Source organism: Mustelus asterias, chromosome 21, assembly GCF_964213995.1.
Source record: "Mustelus asterias chromosome 21, sMusAst1.hap1.1, whole genome shotgun sequence".
NCBI classification, from domain to species: domain Eukaryota; kingdom Metazoa; phylum Chordata; class Chondrichthyes; order Carcharhiniformes; family Triakidae; genus Mustelus; species Mustelus asterias.
This window is the reverse complement of record NC_135821.1, coordinates 15,590,217-15,615,797: the sequence shown is the minus strand read 5'-3', so window position 1 is coordinate 15,615,797 and position 25,581 is coordinate 15,590,217. Positions and strand designations below refer to the sequence as shown.

Genomic DNA, 25,581 nt, shown 5'->3' with positions numbered 1-25,581 from the left:
AACTTTCAGTGTGCCCACATGAACAACACATACTGAATTACTGTCAATAATCACCAACTGTTCGGCTGGTATCAGCAATCTGAAGCAGATTGAGCTACATTAATATTAAACAGAATCATTTCCCATCTTTTTACACTGCTTTGTGCTGGCTGTTGCTTTTGCTCAGATCTGCAATTCCATTACCCTTCTCTGCAGGGGTGAGAGGGCGGGAGAGATGGCTGTTGCCAGTAGTGTACCAGTGATGGTATATCACTTTACAGACCCAGCTCAGTCCTTCCCCAGGGTCTCCTCTTGGAGTTATACCTGATCGTGCTATCGGTTTTCATGGGGATCCACAGCGGAATCGGCCGGTTGTGCTTCGTCTTCTTAGCGAGGAATCGCTTGCTCCTGAAGGTTTTGTGGGGTGGCAGGGCCGAACGTCCACTTACTCAGGGCTGTCACCAGTGAGAAGGTGTGAAGAGGTAAGGTTGTGCAGGAAATGGAGGACGGGGTCAGTAAACGGCAGGGGTCAAGAGTTGGGAGGAAAAGGGGATTGGGTCCTCGAGGGCTAGTTGGAGACTTGAGCAGGAGGGCTTGGGAGATGGAGAATGGGGCTTGGCGGGGAGGGATTTGATGAAAATGTTTTGGAAAAAGTGTCAAATGAATTAAAGTAATACACCAGCATTGATTCTATAGATGAAGAAGATGATAACAGTCTGTACAGTGCAGACTTTCTGCACAGCCGAACTCCAAAGTCCAACTTTGACTCAAGGACTGAGCAGTTATAATATTGCTATGGAAATCAGGCACACTGATGGCATTGTAACAATCACATAACTATATCGATTGCCCATCAGAGAGAGCTGGTACAGAGTTAATGTCAAGTCACATTAGCCAGATCTTCAGGTCCGGAGCGGCCTCCTCCCAAGTCCGTCACCTAGGGTCTTGACGCACTCCTCTGATTTCGCAAAGTCATTGGCCTCTAGTAGGAATCTCAAGACTCACCAACTGTTAGTTAGGTCCATAACTCTGTACCATCGGGACCACTGTAGAGGTGATGTCTAGATGTACATGCAGACATGACGTAACACATAAGAACCTGGAGTATTGGTGGATATATAATTCCTGACAAACATTAAATGGAGGATTGAAAGAAACCATTGAAAAATGCACCGAGTGATATTGACTTCGATGCAGGTCACCATTCTATCCCCCAAGATCCACACTGAGCACTTTTCAGTGCCGAAGCATCAGGAGACTGATGCATCTAAACTCATGAGACTACATGATAGGTACCTCTGAAGCAGGGCTCAGAGATGCATCGCTCAACCACCATGTTCTTAGACCAAAAGAGAAAGCATTGGAAAAGCTCAGCAGGTCTGGCAGCATCTGTAAGGAGAGACGCTGCCGGATCTGCTGAGATTTTCCAGCGTATTCTCTTTTGGCTTCAGGTTCCAGCATCCGCAGTAATTTGCTTTTAACCATGTTCTTAGAGGCAGAGGCTTTGCTCATGTTGTTGCTGTGCATTGAATGGCTAGGCACTGTTATAAGATGTTGCGAGATACCACAAACCTGAAGCACACAATGGCACATTTGTGAGGGGTGGGGGGATGGCATCTGTTACACTTGTATGACCTTGGAACATTGCGTCAGATACAAGTGGCACATACTAGATGCGAAATTGACTATAATGAGATATATTTACATATGTGCAAGCTATATACCAATTGTGAACATCTGTGCACCTTGCGCTGTTAGTATTTCTTATTTTTTTCTTAACCTACTGCTGTTTAAGTGCTTTTCAACATCCACAGCAGAGCTGGAGGCAGCTTGCTGACTGCTTCACATTGTTTGCTATGATTACTTCAGCAGGTGTCCTCTGGAGAACACCAGCCTGCTTTGGGTCTCCTGCCATTGGGCAGGTGAACCCCTCTTGGCCTGAAGAACTGGAGTTGCTGGGGTCATAGGCAGAGGAAACTTGGGGCAGCTGGTCATCCAGGAGATCCTGGGTGAATTTCCCCAGGCTGTCCGCCTGATGCTGCACCTCCCCATGGGTTCCCAAGGACACATCCCTGACTCCCTGAGGAAAAAAGGCCCCTGGAGTGAGATTGTGGTCCCTGTCCACATCTTGTCTAGTCATTGCTGGAACGTTCTCATGGCTGAAGCGATGGTGTGTAAGTCCTTGCGAATATCTGGCACAAGGTTCTGGAGCAAGATCTCCATGGCAGTTGCCATCCTTCCAAAGTTGACCTCAGTGTGCTGGCATATTAGTGCAATGACATCAGACTGAACATGGACGGACTCCTCTATCCTCTGTTGTAATCTACTGACGGCCCCTGCCAACTCTTACTGATGTGCCCTGTCTGTCTTTCAACATCTCTCTGTGGGTATCGCTGGCTAGGCTAGCATTTATTACCCATCCCTAGTTTCCCCTCAGGTGGTGGTGAGCTGCCTTCTTGAACCGATGCAGTCCCTGGTGTGTAGGTACACCCGCAGTGCTGTAAGTCAGGGAATTCCAGGATTTTGACCCAGCAACAGTGAAGGGACAACAATGTATTTCCAAATCAGGATGATGAGTGACTTGGAGGGAACCTCCAGGTGGTGGTGGTCCCGGGTATCTGCTGCTCTTGTCCTTCTAGATCAGTGATAGGCAATCTGGGCTCGTGAGTAGGTCGTGTGAATGGCCCTCCATCATCTCGGTGGGCCGCATGATTGAAATTGGGCTTGTTCATTAATTGTGACCCCTGAATAAGATTAAATACATTTAATACATGCTGAATATTTCATCACAAGTAATAGAAAATGCTAAATCATTCAAATATTAATAGAACAGTCATCAGCTTCAAGTGGTTAAAACAGAAGATTGGATGCAGAGGGAGCACACGGCTCTCACACTCTATGTTATGTGCAATCAGCACCCTCCTCACTTCAGGTGTCCTTGCTTTACAGTGCATCACTTCAGTCACACTGGTAGGAAAAAAGATATGCGGATGGAAATTGGGGGAATGTGGCAACTCTGCGCACGGACAACAATCAACAAAATGTCTCGTGGATCATATTCAGAATCCTGATGGGCCATTGCCCACCCCTGTTTTAGATGGTAGTGGTTGTGGGTTTGGAAGGTGCTACCTAAGGAACCTTGTTGAGTTCCTGCAGTGCATCTTGTGGATGGTAAACACAACCACCACTGTTCATCGGTGGTGGAGGGATTGAATGTTTGTGGAAGGGGTAATAATCAAGCAGCTGCTTTGTCCTGGATGGTGTCGAGTTTCTTGTGTGTTATTGGAACTGCACCCATCCAGGCAAGTGCAGAGTATTCCATCATACTCCTGACTTGTGCCTTATAGATGGTGGACAGGCTTTGGAGAGTCAGGAGGTGAGGTTACTCGCAGCAGGATTCCCAATCTTTGATCTATGGTAGCCACAGTATTTATACGGCTAGTTCAGTTCTGTTTCTGGTCATGGTAACCCCAAGGATGTTGATAGCGGGATTCAGCGATGGCATTGCCATTGAATATCAAGAGGCGATGGTTAGACCTTCTTTTGTTGGAGATGGTAATTGCCTGGCACTTGTGTGGTGTGAATGTTACTTGCAACTTGTCAGCCCAAGCCAGGATATTGTCCAGGTCTTGCCGCATTTAAACACGGACTGCTGCAGGAGTTGCAAATGGTCTTGAACATTGTGCAGTCATCAGCAAATATCCCCACTTTTGACCTTATGATGAAGCAGCTGAAGATGGTTGGGCCTAGGACCCTGAGGAACTCCTACAGTGCTGTCCTGGAACTAAAATGATTGATGTGGAGATGCCGGCGTTGGACTGGGGTAAACACAGTAAGAAGTTTAACAACACCAGGTTAAAGTCCAACAGGTTTATTTGGTAGCAAAAGCCACACAAGCTTTCGAGGCTCTGAGCCCCTTCTTCAGGTGAGTGGGAATTCTGTTCACAAACAGAACTTATAAAGACACAGACTCAATTTACATGAATAATGGTTGGAATGCGAATACTTACAACTAATCCAGTCTTTAAGAAACAAAACAATGGGAGTGGAGAGAGCATCAAGACAGGCTAAAAAGATGTGTATTGACTTGTCACTCCCATTGTTTTGTTTCTTAAAGACTGGATTAGTTGTAAGTATTCGCATTCCAACCATTATTCATGTAAATTGAGTCTGTGTCTTTATAAGTTCTGTTTGTGAACAGAATTCCCACTCACCTGAAGAAGGGGCTTAGAGCCTCGAAAGCTTGTGTGGCTTTTGCTACCAAATAAACCTGTTGGACTTTAACCTGGTGTTGTTAAACTTCTTACTAAAATGATTGACATCCAACCACCACAACCATCTTCCTTCATGCCTGGTATGACTCCAACAGGCAGAGGGTTCTCCCCCTGACTTTTTGCTTGTGTTGCGAGGCTGGTGTTGGAGGAGCTGTTGATGAGCTCTCACTGGCTTGTTAGGGGACATTGATCTCTCCTTTGGCACAGGCATGGTTCTGATCCTCCCCGAGGATCTGCTGCCTAGTCTTCATATTCATGAGTGGCCTGAACTCTGGCCACCCTCCATCAGCCTGCCCGCCACGGGAATCGGAGTGGGTGATGGATGGAGCATGGGAAGGTCCATTGACCTCGGATGGGATTTTATTAGTTCCGGATTAGCAAGGCTGTAATATCTCACCTGTTGTTCTTCCTGAGGGAATGCAGGCCTTAAGTGAACTGACTTGTCCTCGCCTCAGTGCTAGAGTGAGGAACTTATCTGCAGAATATGCTTCGCTCTCCCAGTGAGGTGGTGGTGCACTCCTGTACACCATATCCTACGGCAATAGTGGTTCCCCCTTCCACACTTCCAGTAGCCAACTGCATCACAATGCCAGGGGGCACCTCCCGAGTGAAGCCACTATCAGGATTGGCTCATTGTTGAAGATGCCTGGATACAAACGGATCACCCACTCACTCTCACGCAATCAGTGTTTCCTACTGGGGGATGAAGAGTGAGTGGGGGGGGGGGGGGGGGGGAGGGGGGGATGAAGGAGGGGGAATGGGTGTGAAGGAGGAGGGATGGGTGGGTGAAGGTTGGGGGTGTGAAGGAGGGACCATGGGTGGGTGAAGGAAGGGGGATGGTGTGGAGGAGGGATGATGGGATGAAGGAGGGCATTAGGGGAGGAGGTGAAGGAGGACAGCTGGAGGGGTGGAGGAGGGATTTGGGATGAAGGGGGGGATGGAGTGAAGGAAGGGCAGTGGAGGGTAGTGAGGAGGGGGGGATGGTGTGAAGGAGGGGAGATGAAGTAGAGGGGATTAAATGCCTGCAATCCTGGTTCCTGCCGCTGTGGGCTGGGATTTTCAATTGCACACCTCAAACTCCAGCCCTGCCCACACGACAGTTGTTCCTACTCGGGTGCTGTCTGATTCGAACTCTCACAAGCTGGGCACCGACTGCCGCTGTGCTCTCCCACCAGGCACCATGGGCTGAGTCTCCCACCCATTCCATGCTGATGGGTGGGAGACTCACTGTGCTCACTGTGCAGACATTTGGCCATATAGAGCATGGGTAATACAGTTCTGAATGTGTGAGTGTCTCCATAGCGCCTGCGCAGAACTGAGAGTCTCGTCCCCTTCATCTGTGCTTGGTTGGGAAAACTGATTGGCTTTCCAATTGTGGGTGGGTTTGCAACAGATGCCTGTATCCGAATGGCTGTATTTTGGGCTATCCACCTCCCCCCTCTCCACCCCAACACACAGACAACAACCCCCCCACCCCCAACCCCTCCCCCCTACTCCCCCCCCTCAGCCCATTGTGCCTTTCTACTGATCACTTATATATACTAATCCTGAGATTGATAATCTTTACTCTTTAGCTTAAATATTAACTCCCCAGGTTTGCTCTGCAAGTTTCCTTTTGCGCTGCAAAATAGGTTTGTGCCAAGATTGAAATCTTGACATCCATTGGGTTTAAGTGATCAGCCTATGCAGAGGGTTCAATCTCATAGAATCACAGAATCATAGGAACCCTACAGTGCAGAAACAGGCCATTCGGCCCATCAAGTCTGCACCGACCACAATCCCACCCAGGCCCTACCCCCATATCCCTACACATTTACCTGCTAATCCCTCTAACCTACGCATCTCAGGACACTAAGGGGCAATTTTAGCATGGCCAATCAACCTAACCCGCACATCTTTGGACTGTGGGAGGAAACCGGAGCACCCGGAGGAAACCCACGCAGACACGAGGAGAATGTGCAAACTCCACACAGACAGTGACCCAAGCCGGGAATCGAACCCAGGTCCCTGGAGCTGTGAAGCAGCAGTGCTAACCACTGTGCTACCGTGAATCTAAAAGATAAATAATGGCTATACCCTGAAGCTTGGGTGAAATGGCACATCCATTCCACAAATGGCATATTCTACCTCCAGCACTTGTCCTATGGCCTGTGGATTTTTTTATTTTAATGAGTATTTTTGCAGCACAAAGGAGTTGAATGAGTTGCTTTGTTCTGTCATTTTGTCAGTGTGATGTCATCTGTGGCCTGTGCAATTTGTATTTCCAGTATTGCAACAAATATGAACAGATATGTTAGTTAAATTACAGATGAAATTATAGATTCCTGGGAATGAGCTAAATACAGGATAACGAGGGACTCACAGCAACAGGTACCAGAAATGAATCTTTACTGATTAATTTTCAAATTGTAAACATTCCTGACTTGTTTAGAAATCTTTTTAAGTCAATAGGGTAGAGAAGGGGAGGAATTTCTAAACTGTGTTCAGGAGAATTTTCTTGATCAATGTGTTTTATTTCCTGCCCAACAAAGGAAGAGGCATTGCAGGAATTAGTCCAGGAAAATGAAGTAAGTCAAAGTTTGGAGTGTCACAAGTGGGGAGTGTCTCGGGAATAGTGATCTCGGTATTGTAAAGTTTAGATCAGTTATGGAGAAGAACAAAGAGCAATGTAGAATAATGTAGAACAAAATATTTAACGGTGGGGCAGAGGTGCGGGGTAAGGTAATTTCAGTGAATTGAAGAAGGATCTGATCTGGGTAAGTCAAAGATGGAGACCGCCAGCCAGAATGATAATGGGATCATGGGCATTTTTTAAAGGGGAGATGATTTGGGTACAGTCTTGGTACAAAGGGGAAGTGGAGAGCCACTAAAGACGGATGATGAAGGAGTCAGAGAGGGAGATGAAGCAGAAAAAGAGGCTTTGTGATTGATAATGGAAGCGAGAAGCAGGTTGAATATACAGAAGTACAAAGGAGAAATGAGAAAGGAAATAAGAGGGGCAAGGGGATAGTGTGAGAGTAGATTGAGGGCTAACATAAAGGAGAATGGAAGGGAGTTCAGAAAGAAGAGAGTTTGGCTTTTCCGCAGTTTCATTCAGGGATTTTCCTGAAAGGACAGTCCGTCTGTGACATCCCAGAGAGGTGATTGGCTGGTGAGTCTTTCCTCTCTTCTCTTTTCTAAACTAGGGACTTACAATGGGGGTAAGCAGGGCATTAATTAAAATATGACTATAAGCAGAGGCAGGACTAGAGGCATTAATTATTTGAAACAATGATGGCAGTGCAGGTCATAGAATCATAGAAACCCTACAGTGAAGAAAGAGGCCATTTGGCCCATCGAGTCTGCACCGACCACAATCCAACCCAGGCCCTACTCCCTTATCCCTACATATTTACCCGCTAATCCCTCTAAACTACGCATCTCAGGACATTAAGGAGCAATTTTAGCATGGCCAATCAACCTAACCCGAGGAGAATGTACAAACTCCACACAGACAGTGACCCAAGCCGGGAATCGAACCCGGGTCCCTGGAGCTGTGAAGCAGCAGTGCTAACCACTGTGCTACCGTGCCGCCCACAAGGTGGTGCGTGTTGTCGTCACTACAGCATGCGGCAGCTCAGGGCTCCGGTGTGATACAGGACAACCAGGTCTGCCTTACATGTCTGCAGCTTGAGGAACTTTGGCTCAGAATCAATGAGCTGGGGGCCAAGCTACAGACACTGCGATGCATCAGTGAGGAGGAATGTTACCCGGACACTTTTTCCAGAAGGCAGCCCTTAGGGTAGGGTTGTCTGATTTGTCCCATGGTCAGAGACAGGAGCGTGTGACTGCGAGTGAGGCAGGTAAGGGGATGAAGAAGGTAGAAATAGAAGAGCCTCATCTTTTGCAATTGTCCAACAGGTTTGAGGTTCTTGCAGCTTGTATGGACAAAAGCGGAGGTTGTATGGTGGATGGTCAAACTGACCATGCCAGCCTGGTTCAGGAAGCCATTCAGGGAAGGGGAGTTAATACAAATATCATGGTAGAGTGGGACAGTATAATCAGTGGGATAGACAGTTCTTTGCAGCCTAGATCAAGTCCCAAAGGCTGCGTTGCGTGCCCGGTGCCAGATATCTGCTCTGGGCTGGAGAGGAACTTGCAGTGGGAGGGGGAGGACCCAGTTGTCCTGGTCCACATAGGTACAAATGACATAAGTAGAAATAGGAAAAAGGTTCTACTGAGGGAGTATGAGCAGCTGGGGGCTAAATTAAAAAGCAGAACCCCAAAAGGTAATAATCCCTGTATTATTACTTGAGTCGTGAGTAAATTGGCATTGGGTAAATAAGATTAGAGAGTTGAATGCATGGCTCAAAGATTGGTGTGGGGAAAATGGCTGTGACTCCTGGACACTAGCACCGGTACTGGGGAAAGTGGGAGCTGTACCATCATACAGTACTGAGCTGCATGATATTGCCCTCACTCACACTATTTCAAGGGCCAGGCATCCAATTTGCAGAGGATGTGCTTTTAACTTACTTCTGTTGATGCAAATTTTGTGGAAATACCACTGAGCAATGTTGCCGCACACAAGTTGATCTCTTTAAGTTACCGTGCATGGCCATGCAAAAGAGCTTAAAGGAATTGCGCACTTAAAAAAAATACACACTACAAAATAAAAACGTGTACGTCGCTGTGGAGTGGTTTTGGAGGCGTTGTGGTTGGTTCCTGGATTTGGCAGGGAGTATTGCTGCATCTTCACAGGGTTGGCAGGGGATTTGGTGACCTGTCCACACAAAAGCTACAACAAGTATGGGGAGTGTAGTTGAGAGGCCTCTGGGTCTGGAAAGTGACAGACAAATAGTGGTCACAGACAGGGGAAACTATGCACACAAGCAAATGAATAGCAGGGCTCTCACAGAAGGCCCAAACCACCTTAGGTTTTAAGCAAGCACTTCATTTATCTCCACCTCAGCCAAGCGCAATGCCTGAGGCAACTTAAGTTCACCGAGAGGTGGTCACAGAACTATGTCACCTTCTCCAACCAGTGCTGCAGCCTCAAACTGGGACAAGGTGGTACTCCAGTGGCCACCAAGATTACCATCACTCTAAACCTCTATGCAACCAGATCCTTCCATGTAGTGTTAGGATACTGATCAGAAACCCCAAGGTATATTATGAAGCCAGATTAAACCCTAACAAATATCTATTTTGTCATTTTTGTGAGGATATGATGTTTCAATCCAGGCATGATTCTACTGACAACAAGCTTTATTTAACAATGCAGTTTAACTATAACAAATGAATTAGCTTAGCTTTTGACAATTGAACAATAATTAAACATGACAAGTTACAATACTTAACTGCTAACCTATCAATATGAGTTCCAATCAAGCAATATTTCTCTTATAGACTTAAACTCCTCTTTAAAATTAGTTCGCAAAACATAGGCATACTTGCTTTGACTTAGGTTACCAGGCTCAAGATTTCAGAAAGCCTTTGGAGAGAGAGACAGAGAGACACTGCTTTCTTCCGGCATCATGATGTCGAGATGCCGGCATTGGACTGGGGTAAACACAGTAAGGAGTCTAACAACACCAGGTTAAAGTCCAACAGGTTTATTTGGTAGCAAACGCCACTAGCTTTCGGAGCGCTGCTCCTTCGTCAGGTGAGTGGGAGATCTGCTAACAAACAGCAAACAGGGCATATAAAGACACAAACTCAATTTATAGAATAATGAATAATGATTGGAATGCGAGTCTTTACAGCTAATCAAGTCTTAAAGGTACAGACAATGTGAGTGGAGAGAGCATTAAGCACAGGTCACGGGCATTCGGCCTCTGATATTCGGGTAAGCGTTCCCCAAGGCGGCCTTCACGACACACGACAGCGCAGAGTCGCTGAGCAGAGACTGATAGCCAGGTTCCGCACACATGAGGACGGCCTCAACCGGGATCTTGGGTTCATGTCACACTATCTGTAACCTCCACAACTTGCCTGGACTTGCAAAATCTCACTGGCTGTCCTGTCTGGAGACAATACAGATCTCTTTAACCTTTGCTTAATGCTCTCTCCACTCACATTGTCTGTACCTTTAAGACTTGATTAGCTGTAAAGACTCGCATTCCAATCATTATTCATTATTCTGTAAATTGAGTTTGTGTCTTCATATGCCCTGTTTGCTGTTTGTTAGCAGATCTCCCACTCACCTGATGAAGGAGCAGCACTCCGAAAGCTAGTGGTGTTTGCTACCAAATAAACCTGTTGGACTTTAACCTGGTGTTGTTAGACTTCTTCTGGCAGCCCAGGTAGCAACTGCTCTTGGTTCAAAATGAAAATGAAACTGCTTCCTTCCTGCAAGCTTAGCTCTTACCATTAGTCACATGACTTCCCCTGTCAATCAACCTAATGAAAACCTTCCATAACTTTGCATTGCTAGTCCAAAATCCCAGGAAAACCTAAATAAACAAAATGTCCATTAGCTCTACATCCCGAGCTAAAATCAGTTATTATCCTGCATTCCTAGCATCTGCTGCATGTTTCCCAGATAACTCCTGTAACAAAACACTACCTCTTAGAGCAGTCTACAGAAACATAAAATATATCAAAATAGCACAGTATCATCACAGCAGGGAAAGGAAACAGAGGGAACAGCCTGTGTGTACATCATCATCTTTACAACTGGTAAGTGATGGAAGCCTTTTATGGAAGGAGAAGCAATTTCATTGTTTTCCCCCAAGGCTGAGAGAAGCAGGATGAATTAACACGTGGCTTTGTGAGGATAGCAGGATCTGAATGGTGCAGGGAGCTAGTGGTTCCACAGTTAGCGAGAGTCACACAAATGTTATTGAACAAAGAACAGTACAGCACAGGAAACAGGCCCTTCAGCCCTCCAAGTCTGTGCCGCTCATTGGTCCAACTAGACCATTCGTTTGTATCCCTCCATTCCCAGACTGTTCACGTGACTATCCAGGTAAGTCTTAAACGATGCCAGCGTGTCTGCCTCCACCACCCTACTTGGCAACGCATTCCAGGCCCCCACCACCCTCTGTGTAAAAAAAACGTCCCTCTGATAAAAGAAAAAAACGTCCCTCTGTTTTGATACCTCACCTGTGCTGTTTGTTAGAAATCCCTATCTGATTTGATTTATTATTGTCATATGTATTAGTATACGGTGAAAAGCATTGTTTCTTGCGCTCTATACAGACAAACTCAGACTCTATACAGACTCTATACAGACAAACTCAGACTCTATACAGACTCTATACAGACAAACTCAGACTCTATACAGACAAACTCAGACTCTATACAGACTCTATGCAGACAAACTCAGACTCTATACAGACAAAGCATACAAAGGTCATAGCGAAGGAAAGGGGGGGGGGGTGCAGAATGTAGTGTTACAGTCATAGCTGGGGCAAAATGGTGCAAAGGAAAAGCCAAATTTTCCACTCTTCATTACTATCCAGTCACTTCCCCCCCCCCCCCCCCCAACCCCCCACTCATACTACAATGTCAACATTGTGGGTGGCAAGTTAAGGGCAAGATGAAGATTGGCTGTGATGCCCTCTGCAATTCAATAGCCTGTCAACTCTCACTGCCTGGACCTGGACACTTAGAATGGCAAAGGCGAAACGTGGCCACGGCCCTTTGTTGTGGCAGCATCTGCGGTGATAAAGGGGAGAGGAGCAGAATGCCTGAGTGTGAGAAGGCTTGGGGGTGCCTGTGCCTTTAAACCAGTGTAACTGACACAAGGAAGTGAATCTTTTGAACACAGCAGATTGATACTGGGCTGCCCAATAGGTGGGGTGGGCGGGCACAGCCTCCGGTCCCTGATTGGAGTCTGTCTGGGTGTCTCCGCCGTCTGGGCGACAGGTTCGCGATACGAGGCGGAGTTTCCGCTGTCTGGGGATCGCGATCTCCTCCCCCGCTACATCGATTTCCCACCCGAGACACTTTGTTGCTTTCACAAGAGAGGATTTCACAGACAGAGAGAGGGATGAGCAGCCTCGCCTCTTTGCCTTGTTTGTTTAAAGTGGATTTAAGGTGGGTGCCGGGTTTATCAGACCCTTTATTTGTTAACAATGTGTTGTGGGCATCTCCCCCCACCCCCCATTTGCTGCTTTGTAACCTGCTAAACCCCTGGGATGCCAGTGTGGATTAAAGCAGCCACGGTCTGGTCATCTGCCCAGTCAGTCTTAGAGCCAAGCCACCATCTCATTTTCTTCACTGAAAGCAGGAAAGAGAAAAAATAGATGTGACAGGGATGGTTGTCTGCACATGCACTCGCATCCGGAGTTCGTTTGGGCTGTTCTGTACTCACCTGGACCTTGGATAGGTGAGATACTTTTGACAGTTGAAGCCCAGGGCCTTGTGCTGCCCCATTCTTGTCCCCATGTAATGAGAAGTCTGGACATTGTACCGGTAGCACAGTGGTACAGTGGTTAGCACTGCTGCCTCACAGCTCCAAGGACCTGGGTTCGATTCCCGGCTTGGGTCATTGTGGAGTTTGCACATTCTCCTCGTGTCTGCGTGGGTTTCCTCCGGGTGCTCCGGTTTCCTCCCACAGTCCAAAGATGTGCGGGTTAGGTTGATTGGCCATGCTAAAAATTGCCCCTTGGTGTCCTGAGATGCGTAGGTTAGAGGGATTAGTGGGTAAATATGTGCGGGTAGGCCCTGGGTGGGATTGTGGTCGGTGCAGACTCGATGGGCTGAATGGCCTCTTTCTGTACTGCAGGGTTTCTTCTATGATTGTGCTGCTAACCAGAAAGGGGGGAACGAGAGCCCCTTGTTTTAAGGGCACTGTGTGAGAGTCACTTCCTCTCCTCTGGAAATGCCACTATATTATGTATCATTAATATGCAAGCATTCCAAGAATCCCATTAGCTCTTGTGGTTCAGATGGAAGCAATGGGACACGTGCTTGCTGGACACTTGCCCCTGGCGGACTCGGAGCTCCAATATAGTCACTGCAGAAGCTATGGCCTGGCTTTTACATGCTAAAAAAACAATTTGCCTCACTATTTACTGAAAAAAAGAAGGATTGCAGAAACCATTATAAGTCTAGAAGTCTGAAAAGGAAAGCTGTAGTGATTAGTGTTAGATTTGGTTGTGGGAGAGCACTTTGGAGATAGTGACCACAATTCGGTGTCTTTTGTTATTGCAATGGAGAGGGATAGGGCCGTATGGCAGGGCAAGGTTTACAATTGGGGGAGAGGTAATTATGATGCGATTAGGCAAGAATTAGGGGGCATAAGTTGGGAACAGAAACTGTCAGGGAAAGGAACTAATGAAAAGTGGAACTTTTTCAAGGAACAAATACTGGGTGTCCTTGATAGGTATGTCCCTGTCAGGCAGGGAGGAAATGGCCGAGTGAGGGAACCATGGTTCACGAAAGAGGTGGAATGTCTTGTGAAAAGGAAGAGGGAAGCTTATGTAGGGATGAAGAAACAAGGTTCAGATGGCTCGATTGAGGGTTACAAGTTAGCAAGGAACGAGCTGAAAAAGGGGCTTAGGAGAGCTAGGAGGTTACATGAGAAGTCCTTGGCGGGTCGGATCAAGGAAAACCCCAAGGCTTTTTACTCTTATGTGAGGAATAAAAGAATGACCAGGGTGAGGTTAGGGCCGGTCAAGGACAGTAGTGGGAACTTGTGTATGGAGTCAGTAGAGATAGGCGAGGTGATGAATGAATACTTTTCTTCAGTGTTCACCAAGGAGAGGGGCCATGTTTTTGAGGAAGAGAAGGTGTTACAGGCTAATAGGCTGGAGGAAATAGTTGTTCGGAGGGAGGATGTACTGGCAGTTTTGAATAAACTGAAGGTCGATAAGTCCCCTGGGCCTGGTGAAATATATCCAAGGATTCTTTGGGAGGCAAGGGATGAGATTGCAGAGCCTTTGGCTTTGATCTTTGGGTCCTCACTGTCCACGGGGATGGTGCCAGAGGACTGGAGAGTGGCGAATGTTGTTCTTCTGTTTAAGAAAGGGAATAGAAATGACCCTGGTAATTATAGACTGGCTAGTCTTACTTTGGTGGTTGGTAAATTGATGGAAAAGGTCCTTAGGGATGGGATTTACGACCATTTAGAAAGATGCGGATTAATCCGGGATAGTCAGCACGGATTCGTGAAGGGCAAGTCGTGCCTCAGAAATTTGATTGAATTTTTTGAGGAGGTAACTAAGTGTGTTGATGAAGGTAGGGCAGTTGATGTCATATACATGGATTTTAGTAAGGCGTTTGATAAGGTCCCCCATGGTCGGCTTATGATGAAAGTGAGGAGGTGTGGGATAGAGGGAAAGTTGGCCGATTGGATAGGTAACTGGCTATCTGATCGAAGTAAGAAGTTTAACAACACCAGGTTAAAGTCCAACAGGTTTATTTGGTAGCAAAAGCCACACAAGCTTTCGGAGCTGCAAGCCCCTTCTTCTCACCTGAAGAAGGGGCTTGCAGCTCCGAAAGCTTGTGTGGCTTTTGCTACCAAATAAACCTGCTGGACTTTAACCTGGTGTTGTTAAACTTCTTACTGTGTCTGATCGAAGACAGAGGGGTGGTGGTGGATGGAAAATTTTCGGACTGGAGGCAGGTTGCTAGTGGAGTGCCACAGGGATCAGTGCTTAGTCCTCTGCTCTTTGTGATTTTTATTAATGACTTAGAGGAGGGGGCTGAAGGGTGGATCAGTAAATTTGCTGATGACACCAAGATTGGTGGAGTAGTGGATGAGGTGGAGGGCTGTTGTAGGCTGCAAAGAGACATAGATAGGATGCAAAGCTGGGCTGAAAAATGGCAAATGGAGTTTAACCCTGATAAATGTGAGGTGATTCATTTTGGTAGGACTAATTTAAATGTGGATTACAGGGTCAAAGGTAGGGTTCTGAAGACTGTGGAGGAACAGAAAGATCTTGGGGTCCATATCCACAGATCTCTAAAGGTTGCCACTCAAGTGGATAGAGCTGTGAAGAAGGCCTATAGTGTGTTAGCTTTTATTAACAGGGGGTTGGAGTTTAAGAACCGTGGGGTTATGCTGCAACTGTACAGGACTTTGGTGAGACCACATTTGGAATATTGTGTGCAGTTCTGGTCACCTCACTATAAGAAGGATGTGGAAGCGCTGGAAAGAGTGCAGAGGAGATTTACCAGGATGCTGCCTGGTTTGGAGGGTAGGTCTTATGAGGAAAGGTTGAGGGAGCTAGGGCTGTTCTCTCTGGAGCGGAGGAGGCTGAGGGGAGACTTAATAGAGGTTTATAAAATGATGAAGGGGATAGATAGAGTGAACGTTCAAAGACTATTTCCTCGGGTGGATGGAGCTATTACAAGGGGGCATAACTATAGGGTTCGTGGTGGGAGATATAGGAAGGATATCAGAGGTAGGTTCTTTATGCAGAGTGTGGTTGGGGTGTGGAATGGACTGCCTGCAGTGATGGTGGAGTCAGACACTTTAGGAACATTTAAGCGGTTATTGGATAGGCACATGGAGCACACCAGGATGATAGGGAGTGGAATAGCTTGATCTTGGTTTCAGATAAAGCTCGGCACAACATCGTGGGCCGAAGGGCCTGTTCTGTGCTGTACTGTTCTATGTTCTATGAAAAGATTGATGAGTTTAGTGGTGGGTCTGAGGAAAGAAATTGCCTGGCTGTTCCATAACTGGGGGACTCCAACATTCCCCATTGAGCTTTCAGCACTGGAAGTCGATCATTTAGCCTATCACACCTGATCATGTTTGACTGAATTTTTGCTGAAGCAATCCAAAACTAATCTCCTGTCCACTCTTCCACAGACCCTAAGCAATCCAAAAACTATCCCTCTGCCCTGCCCTCTCTTGCTACTACCTTCTCTGCTCCAGTGAAATTGGTCCCAATATCTCATCCCCTCAGTGAATTCCATACTGTCTACTCTCTATCTGTCTACTCTCTATCTGTCTACTCTCTATCTGTCTACTCTCTATCTGTCTACTCTCTATCTGTCTACTCTCTATCTGTCTACTCTCTATCTGTCTACTCTCTATCTGTCTACTCTCTATCCTGCTATCATTTTTTCTAAAGTAACAGCAGTCTTTGACTATCAGCTTGTCCTTGCCACTTGTGACCAGAATCTTCCAATCATCCTTAAATCCAAGGAGGTTATGCTGAATTTATACAAGACCTCGGCTGAAATATTGTGCAGTTTTGGGTGCCACACTACTGGAAGGATCATAGAATAGAATCATAGAATCCCTACCATGCAGAAGGAGGCCATTCGGCCCATTGAACCTGCACCGACAACAATCCCACCCAGGCCCTATCTCCATAACCCCGTGTTTACCCTGCTAATCCCCCTGACACTAAGGGGCAATTTAGCACGGCCAATCCACCTAACCTGCACATCTTTGAACTGTGGGAGGAAACCGGAGCACCCGGAGGGAACCCACGCAGACACGGGGAGAAGGTGCAGACTCCACACAGTCACTTGAGGCTGGAATTGAACCTGGGTCCCTGGCGCTGTGAGGCAGGCTGCTAAAGATGTGAAGGCATTGGAGAGATTGCAGAGGAAATTTACAAGAATGGATTCCGGGATGACAACATAAGTTATAACGACAGCCTGGGGACGCGCCGTGCCGGTGCGGGCAGCCTGGGGACGCGCCGTGCCGGTGCGGGCAGCCTGGGGGTGCGCCGAGCCGGTGCGGGCAGCCTGGGGACGCGCCGTGCCAGTGCGGGCAGCCTGGGGATGTGCCGAGCCGGTGTGGCCTGTTTGGCTGTGTTTTTATGTATGTATGTATCAAAGGCTAGCTATGTGTTGTTTGATCCTTTGGTCTTGCCTCTATCATGTTCCCTCGATGTTGTAATCGGTTAGTACTGTAGTGAGGCATAGACCTTCTTCGAATTAACCAGTGGAGGCAGGTCGGAATGTATGAATGTACTTTTGTATCACAGTTATCTAGATTAGGAAATGTGAAACTGTTGAAGGTGCACTGTCTCTGAGCGTATTCCATGGTGATCAGTAAGGTCTTGGCTCTGACTAGCTGTAGTTAGAAGCACACAGCACAGAAGAAAGCCATTCAGCCTGGCTTTGTCAGAGCTCTCCAATTAGTTCCACACAACCCTTTTTTAAAATTCCCGTCACATGTTTATACAATTCCCTCTTGAATGTTGAATGCTACGATTGAATCTGCTTTCACCATCCTTTCAGGCAGAGCATTCCAGATCATAAAAACACCAAAAACCATTTCCTCGTGTTGTCTCTGGCTCATTTTGTTATTCTCCATAAATCTGAGTCCTCTGGTTACCAACCAGTTTCCCCTTCTATTGTCTCTCAAAATCATTCATAACATTATACTCCCTCAACACCTCTAACACATCCCTCAAACTTCTTTACTCGAAGGAGAACAATTCCGGCTTCTCTGATCTCTCCTTAATTCTCTCATTCCTAGTACCATTCTGGTAAATCTCTTTGACACCCTCACAAAGAGCTTGGCGTCCTTCCTAGTTGGGCACCATACTCTAGTGGAGGCCTAACCAGTGGTTTAGAATGGTCTGGCATGACTTCCTTGCTTTAATACTCTATTACCATACTAATAAAGCCAAGGATCCCCATATGTTTTGCTTTTAAGCAGCCTTCTCAATATGTCCTGCCACCTTTTAAAAATTTGTGTTTGTGCACTTCTTTCTCAAATTGTGTCACACAGTTCACATTCTCCCTATTATTTCTTCCAAAATTAAGCGCTATATAATTTTCTGCATTAAATTTCATTGGCCATGTGTCTGCCAGTTAGTTACCAGGTTTATAACTTCCTCCTCTTTTTCTGTTTCCCTGAACTCTTATTATTCTCCTCTTGACAAACTTTGAAATGTTAACCTGCATTTCCAGGTCATTAATGCCCATCAAAGGATCCACTGACACCTGGAGCTGCCACCATGTATCTCCTGTTCAATTTGAAAAACAATCTTTCACTGCTGCTCCTCACTTTCTGTCCTTTCGACCATATTGTGTCCATACTGCCACTCTGTCTCTCTAATACCCAGGCCTTCAATTTTGCTGTCAAATCTACTGTGTCAAATGCCTTTTTGAAAATCAATATGCACAACATCATCATCAAACTGCATTGTCCTCGGTTACTTCCACTGATGGCTCAATCAAGCTAATCAAACACAATTTGCATTTAACAAATGACTTGTTAATTTAGAAGCATTCGTCCAAAATTCTCAAATTCCCAGTTAATTTTGCCCTGCATTATTGTCTCTTAAAACTTTTCCCACCATCGATGTTGCACTGACTGGATGTAGTTACTAGGTTTAAACTTTCTCCTTTTTTTAAAACAGGGTGTGACATTTGCAATCCTCCAGTTTTCTGGCACCATATCGAAGGAGGATTGAAAAATTCTGGCAAGAGATTCTGGAATTTCCACCCATATTTCCTTCAGTAACCTTGGATGCATCAAATTCACACAAGGTAACTTATTTCTAAGAACGTAACAAGTAGAAGCCGGAGTAGACCATATGGCCCATCAAACCTGCTCTGCCAATCAATGTGATCATGGCTAACCCTTGGGCTTCAACTCAACTTTTCCACCCACTCCTCCATATAACCCTTGATTCAGAGGGACCAAAAAGTTTCCATCTCAACCTTAGCTATTTTACAATGGAGCATCTACAACCCGCTGGGGTAGAAAATTCCAAAGATTCACAACCCTTTGTGTGAAGAGATTTCTCCTCGTCTCAGTCCTAAATGATTGGCCCTTTATATTGAGACAGTGCCCAAGTATCTGAGTCAACACTCACACAAATAGCCTTCTGTCATGATTTGCTATCGGGCTACCATCCAGATGGGATGATAATGATTCTGTGTGTTTGGAATTCTGATCTATCACAAACAGTGAATAGCCTAACGCAGGTTGTTTTTCAGATTGAACGGGAGATACACAGTGGCAGCCTCCAGGTGTCAGTGGGTCCTTTGATGTGCATTAATGACCTGGAACTGCAGGTTAACATTTCAAAGTTTGTCAAGAGGAGAATAATAAGACTTCAGGGAAATAGGTGTAATTCAGCATGGTCTTTGCCTCAATTTCTTTACTCTTTGTTTTTTTATTCGCTGCTCCCTGAATGTGCGCATTGGTGACTCACAGGTTCTGTCACATTTGTGTATAACGGGGATGCCAGGAAGTGCCTGAGCAAAGTCCCCTGATGCAACATTGCATCTACAGTTCTCTGCCATGGTTGTATGACATTCTGCACATAATCTATTGGCTCATCGGATGTGTAACTCTGTACATTGAATCTGCTGGCCCACTGGCTGTGTGACACTGCACACTGGCCCACTGGCTGTGTGGCACAGCACATTGATCTACTGGCCCACTGGCTGTGTGACACTGCACACTGGCCCACTGGCTGTGTGGCACTGCACATCAAACCTACTGTCTGTCATATGAGGAGAGACTATGTAGGTTAGGATTATATTTATTGGAGTTTAGAAGAGTGAGAGGGGATCTCATAGAAACATAAAATTCTAACAGAATTAGACAGGGTAGATTCAGAAAGAATGTTCCCGATGGTGGGGGGAGTCCAGAACTAGGGGTCATAGTTTGAGGATAAGGGGTAAACCTTTTAGGACTGAGGTGAGGAGAAATTTCTTCATCCAGCGAGTGATGAATGTGTGGAATTCACCACCACAGAAAGTAGTTGAGGCCAAAACGTTGTGTGATTTCAAGATGAAATTAGATATAGCTCCTGGGGCTAAGGGGATATGGGAGGAAGGCAGGATCAGGATACTGATTTTATGATCAGCCATGATCACAATGAATGGCAGAGCAGGCTCTGAAGGGCTGAATGGCCTCCTCCTGCTTTTAGTCTCTACTGGCCCACTGGCTGTGTGGCACTGCACACTGGCCCACTGGCTGTGTGGCACTGCACACTGGCCCACTGGCTGTGTGGCACTGCACACTGGCCCACTGGCTGTGTGGCACTGCACACTGGCCCACTGGCTGTGTGGCACTGCACACTGGCCCACTGGCTGTGTGGCACTGCACACTGGCCCACTGGCTGTGTGGCACTGCACACTGGCCCACTGGCTGTGTGGCACTGCACACTGGCCCACTGGCTGTGTGGCACTGCACACTGGCCCACTGGCTGTGTGGCACTGCACACTGGCCCACTGGCTGTGTGGCACAGCACATTGGCTGTGTGACATTGCACACTGAACCTACTGGCTCACTGATGACATAGGCACACAGATACTCCAATTGGCTCAGTTTCATGTCGTCTTATTTGCAGGTTCTGCCATTCATGTTATAGATTGTGTGTTCTTCATAATGGCCCAAGAGTAAACTGTTTGAGTCTGTGCAGAGCTGTGATACAAGAACACAAGAAACAGGAGCAGACCATATGGCCCGTTTAGCCTGCTCTGCCATTCAGTATGATCGTAGCTGATCTCAGGCTTCAGCTCCGTTTTCCTGCCAGCTCCCCAGATCCCTCTATTCCCTGAAAGACCAAAGATCTGTCTTTCCCAGCCTTGAATGTGTTTAATGATGGAGCGTCTGCAACCCTCTTGGGTAGAGAATTCCAGGAATTAACAAGCCTTTGAGTTAAGAAATTTCTCCTTATCTCATTCTTAAACGAGGGGCTCCTTACCCTGAGACTGCCTGTGTTTTAGCTCCCCAACCAGCAGAAACAGAGGGATAGTGTCCCTTCTATCAAACCCCCTCAGAATTTTGTAGGTTACAGTGAGATCCTCTCTTGTTCTTCTGATCTCCAGAGAATTAATGCCCAATTTACTCAGCCTCTCATCAAAGGACAGCCCCGTCATCCCAGGGACCAATCGAGTGAACATTCACTGTACCACCTCCTATGTAAGTACATCATTTCTTAAAGGTGGAGCCAAAACTGCACACAGTATTCCAGATATGGTCTCATCAAAACTTCTTTATTCCTGTACTCCAATCCACTTGCAATAAAGGCCAACATGCCACTTGCCTTCCCGGTGGTTGCTGCACCTGTATGCTAACTGTGTTCCTATACAAACACACTCAAGTCTCTTTGAACATCAATACTTACAAGTTTGACAGCTTCTAAAAATATTCTGCTTTTCTATACTTGGGGCCAAAGTGAATAACTTACATTCGACTCCACCTGCTATCTTGTTGCCCGACCACTTAACTTGTCTGTATCTCTTTGCAGCCTTGTGTGTCCTCCCCACAGCTTACCTTCCCACCTCGACCTTCCCACCAAGCTTGGTATCATCGGCAAACCTTGATAACATTTGATTCAACTTTCATACTCGCTGTTACTTCATCATTAATATAGATTGCAAATAGCTGAGGCCCCAGCCCTGATCCTTGCAGCATTCCACTATTCACTGCCTGTCAACTAGAAAAAGGCCTGTTTATGCCCACTGTCTGCTTTCCATCTATTAACCAATCCTTTATCCACGCTGATATATTACCCCCAAATCCATGAGCTCTTATCTTGTCTATTACGTGTGCACCTTATTGAATGCGTTTTGGAAATCCAGATATACTACATCTATGGGTTCCCTTTTATCTACTCTACTAGTTCCACTCTCAGAAAACAAATACATTTGTCAAACAGGATTTCATCTTTGTAAAACCATATTGATTTATTCTAATCATACTACGCTTTGCTAAGTGCATTGTTAGGATTTCCCTAATAATAAATTCCAGCATTTTCCCAATAATTGATGTTAACTGCCCAGTAGTTCACTATTTTCTCTCTTCCCTCTTTTCTTGAGGAGTGGTATAGATAGAGTGAGGGGTATAGATAGAGTGATGGGTATAGATAGAGTGAATGCAAGCAGGCTTTTTCCGCTAAGGCTAGGGGAGAAAAAAACCAGAGGGCATGGGTTAAGGGTGAAAGGAGAAAAGTTTAAAGGGAATATTAGGGGAGGCTTCTACACGCAGAGAGTGGTGGGAGTGTGGAATGAGCTGCCGGATAAAGTGGTAAATGCTGGGTCACTTTTAACATTTAAGAAAAACTAGGACGGGTTCATGGATGAGAGGGGTGTGGAGGGATATGGTCCAAGTGCAGGTCAGTGGGACTAGGCAAAAAATGGTTCGGCACAGACAAGAAGGGCCAAAAGGCCTGTTTCTGAGCTGTAATTTTCTATGGTTCTATGGTGTAATCTGTAATGATTTCGGGAGGCAGTGGCAATCAATGGGAAGAGGTATGGTGTAGTGAATTCTCTGAAATGAGCAGTAGTTCTTGCGTGTGAATTCTCAGTGTGATTAGCAAAGCTTTTGTGTAGGTTTGCAGATGTCACATGGCCTGTGGTCTGTGCTGTCTGAGATCTTATCTGCCTCTGATGCCCGTTTGGTACAACCTCAGACTCCGTATAAATGGTGATGGCATGCAAGCTAACACCCTGTAAGAGAATGTCTGAGGTAGTGCTTCAGTTTAATGTTTAAGAGCTTATAATAGTTTCACAGGGATCCTTGGAAAGGCACACTTGGAGAATTAGATTTTTTATTTCATTAAAATGAAAGGTTCAAAACTCTGGAGCTGCAGAATTTTCTATAAGTGCCTTTGACAAGAGAACTAAAATGGTAAATCCGGCTGTTTGTAGTTCTCAAAACCCTGCCATCAAAAAGAATATCGACATCTTCCAGAGATCTTGGAAACAAATGGAATTTAGAGCTTTAAATTATACAATGTACTTATTTCCATTTGAGAAAACAGATTGAGGAGATTGTGATTTAGACTCTTAAAATATTAAGAGGAATGGACAGTGTGGATTCAAGCAAAGAAACAGAGAACGGAATTATAAAGTTAAAGGAATTTATTCCCAGATCAAACTGTTCATCTTAGATCAATTAAACAGGATTATAAAAAATCTGAATTAATTCCTAGTTAGTATAAAAAAGAGAAGGACAGGGACTGAGAATTAGGATTAGTAACGAGTGAGGGACAGGGACTGATAAAATTTTTAAGGTTAAAGTTTATTTATTAGTGTCACAAGTAGGCTTACATTAACACTGCAATGAATTTACTGTGAAAATCCCCCAGTCGCCACACTCCAGCGCTTGTTCGGGTAACACTGAGGGAGAATTTAGCACGGCCAATGCACCTAACCAGCACGTCTTTTGGACTGTGGGAGGAAACCGGAGCTCCCGGAGGAAACCCATGCAGACACGGGGAGAACGTGCTGACTCCGCACAGACAGTGACCTGAGCTGGGAATCGAACCCGGGTCCCTGGCGCTGTGAGGCAGCAGTGCTAGCCACTGTGCCGCTGATAGGGCCTGTGTTGCGAAAGAGAGAGACCAGGGCTGTCCCGCCCACCATGGGAATTGGCGCAGGCAAGGGGTGGACCATGGAAAGGTCCGTTGACCTTGGGCAGAATTTTATGGTTCCGGGATGAGCGAGGCTATAAAATATCGCCCCAGGTCTGAGGGTTTGGGTCGGTACCAAGGGAAGGAGGAAAGGGAGAGAGAGAGAGTGGGGGAGGCAGGGACCCAAACAACAACATTTGAGGAAAGAAGTTGATCATTGGGAGAATCCTTTGATCCCACTGAGCTGGAATTTGGTGATGTAATACTGGCCAGTATTACATTTTTCAGCATGCATGAAGTTTCAGGAATCCTACACCAACAGATTTGCACATTGTAGGGAGTTTGGAGAAGAGTAACAAGAATATATTTTGGAATTACTAAGAACACAAGGCATAGGAGCAGGAGTAGACCATACGGCCTGTAGAGCCTGCACTGCCATTCAGTACGATTATTGCGGATCTTCTGCCTTGACTTTCCTACCCTCTTCCCGTATCCCTTGATTCCTTGAGAAAGCCAAAAATCTGCCTTCAATATAGTTATCAATAGGGGATTTTCACAGTAACTTTGTTGCAGCCTTAATGTAAACCTACTTGTGACAATAATAAAATAAACTTGTAAAAAATAGATTATTCATGAACCTCAGGTAGAAGATTCCAAAGATTCACCGCCCCCTGAGTGAAGAAATTCACCTCAGTCCTAAGTAATGGACCCTTATCTTAAGAAGTTTAAAGTTTATTCATGTCACAAGTAGGCTTGCATTAACATTGCAATGAAGTTACTGTGAAAATCCCCTTGGTGCCACACTCCGGCATTTGCTCGGGTACACAGAAAGAGAATTTAGCACGGCCAATGCACCTAACCAGCACCCGGAGGAAAACGGCGCAGACACAGGGAGAACGTGCAGACTCCGCACAGACAGTGACCCAAGCCAGGAATTGAACCTGGTGCTGTGAGGCAGCAGTGCTAACCACTGCGTCACCACTGTACCTGTGTTCAAAATTTTCCAGTCGGAAAGGTGGGGGGGTGGTGGTGGAAATCAACCTCTCAGTGACTACCCTGTCAAGCCTCTTCAGAATCTTGTAAGTTTCGATGAGATCACCTCTCATTCTTCCTAACTCCAGAGAATGTAGACCCTCTTGTCACAGGACAACCCTCCCATCCCAGGAACCAATCTAAGTGAACCTTCTCAAGGGCAATTAGAGACAGGCAACAAATGCTTGCCAAGCCAGTCCCACGTCCCATGAAAAGAACAAATAAAACCTTCACGGTACCATCTCCAAGACAATGAAAGCATATTCTTCCTTGGACATGGAGACCAAAGCTGTGCTCTCTGTGAAGTCCTTCACTGAAGTCCTGTACAATGGTAGCAAGACTTCCTTATTCCAGTTCTCCAATCCCCTTGCAATAAAGGCAGAATGTATCAATGTCTTCCAAGGTGCTTGCTGTACAAGTACGCCCAAGTCTCTCTAACCATCGTTTGTTAAAGTGCCTGAAAGAGACAGCTTTTCAACCCATTCCATGCATCGTGTTCTTTACCCTGTGTACCGCTGATCTCTGTTCACTTCCCTCACACTCAGCGTGTACTGCTGATCTGTTCCATTTCCCTAACCCAGTGTGTACCACCGATCTCTGTTCACCTCCCTCACACCCAGTGTGTACCACTGATTTCAGCCTGTTCTCAACATATGGTATTGGGGTAACCCCAGCAGCAGCTGCTGATGTGAATGCTCTGACCTGAGGGAGTGACTAGCGCCTGCTGATGTGGTCAGCCTGCTTCTGAAGGTGATGGAGATGCCTCCAGCAGCTGCCAGTGGTGTGGTCAGTACTTACATGATGCAATGTCAATTCCATTAGCTCTGACATTCTTGTTTCTCATTTTCTTCTGCACTGTATTGCTCAACCGTACGTGTGGTTGGAGGAGTAGACGGAAACGCTGGTGACTCTCAGTCCAAAGCTGGGAGAATAAAATGCAGAATGATGAGCCGGTCTGTAATTGGGATTATTTAATGTGAATTGTTGAATTGCTCAACACTGCTGCTGTGTTTGTCAACATGATGTTGAAATATGGCTGTAAATGAATGCACCGTGTGCAGTATTGCAGTAGA

At 46.1% G+C, this 25,581-nt stretch overlaps 1 protein-coding gene across 3 annotated transcripts in view; it reads left to right on the top strand.

The window, feature by feature from the left end:
- Positions 1-12,141: 12,141 nt before the first annotated feature.
- The window catches only part of sun2 (Sad1 and UNC84 domain containing 2), an 82,280-nt gene continuing 68,840 nt past the window's right edge, over positions 12,142-25,581 (top strand). For 2 of the 3 annotated variants that reach the window (XM_078237542.1, XM_078237541.1), the window contains exons 1-2: positions 18,561-18,650; positions 20,949-21,042. The gene's annotated coding sequence lies outside the window, so the exon portion shown is untranslated. Of the gene's footprint in view, positions 12,276-18,520; positions 18,651-20,948; positions 21,043-25,581 lie in introns of those variants that run through there. The other variant, XM_078237540.1, reaches the window with a different exon arrangement.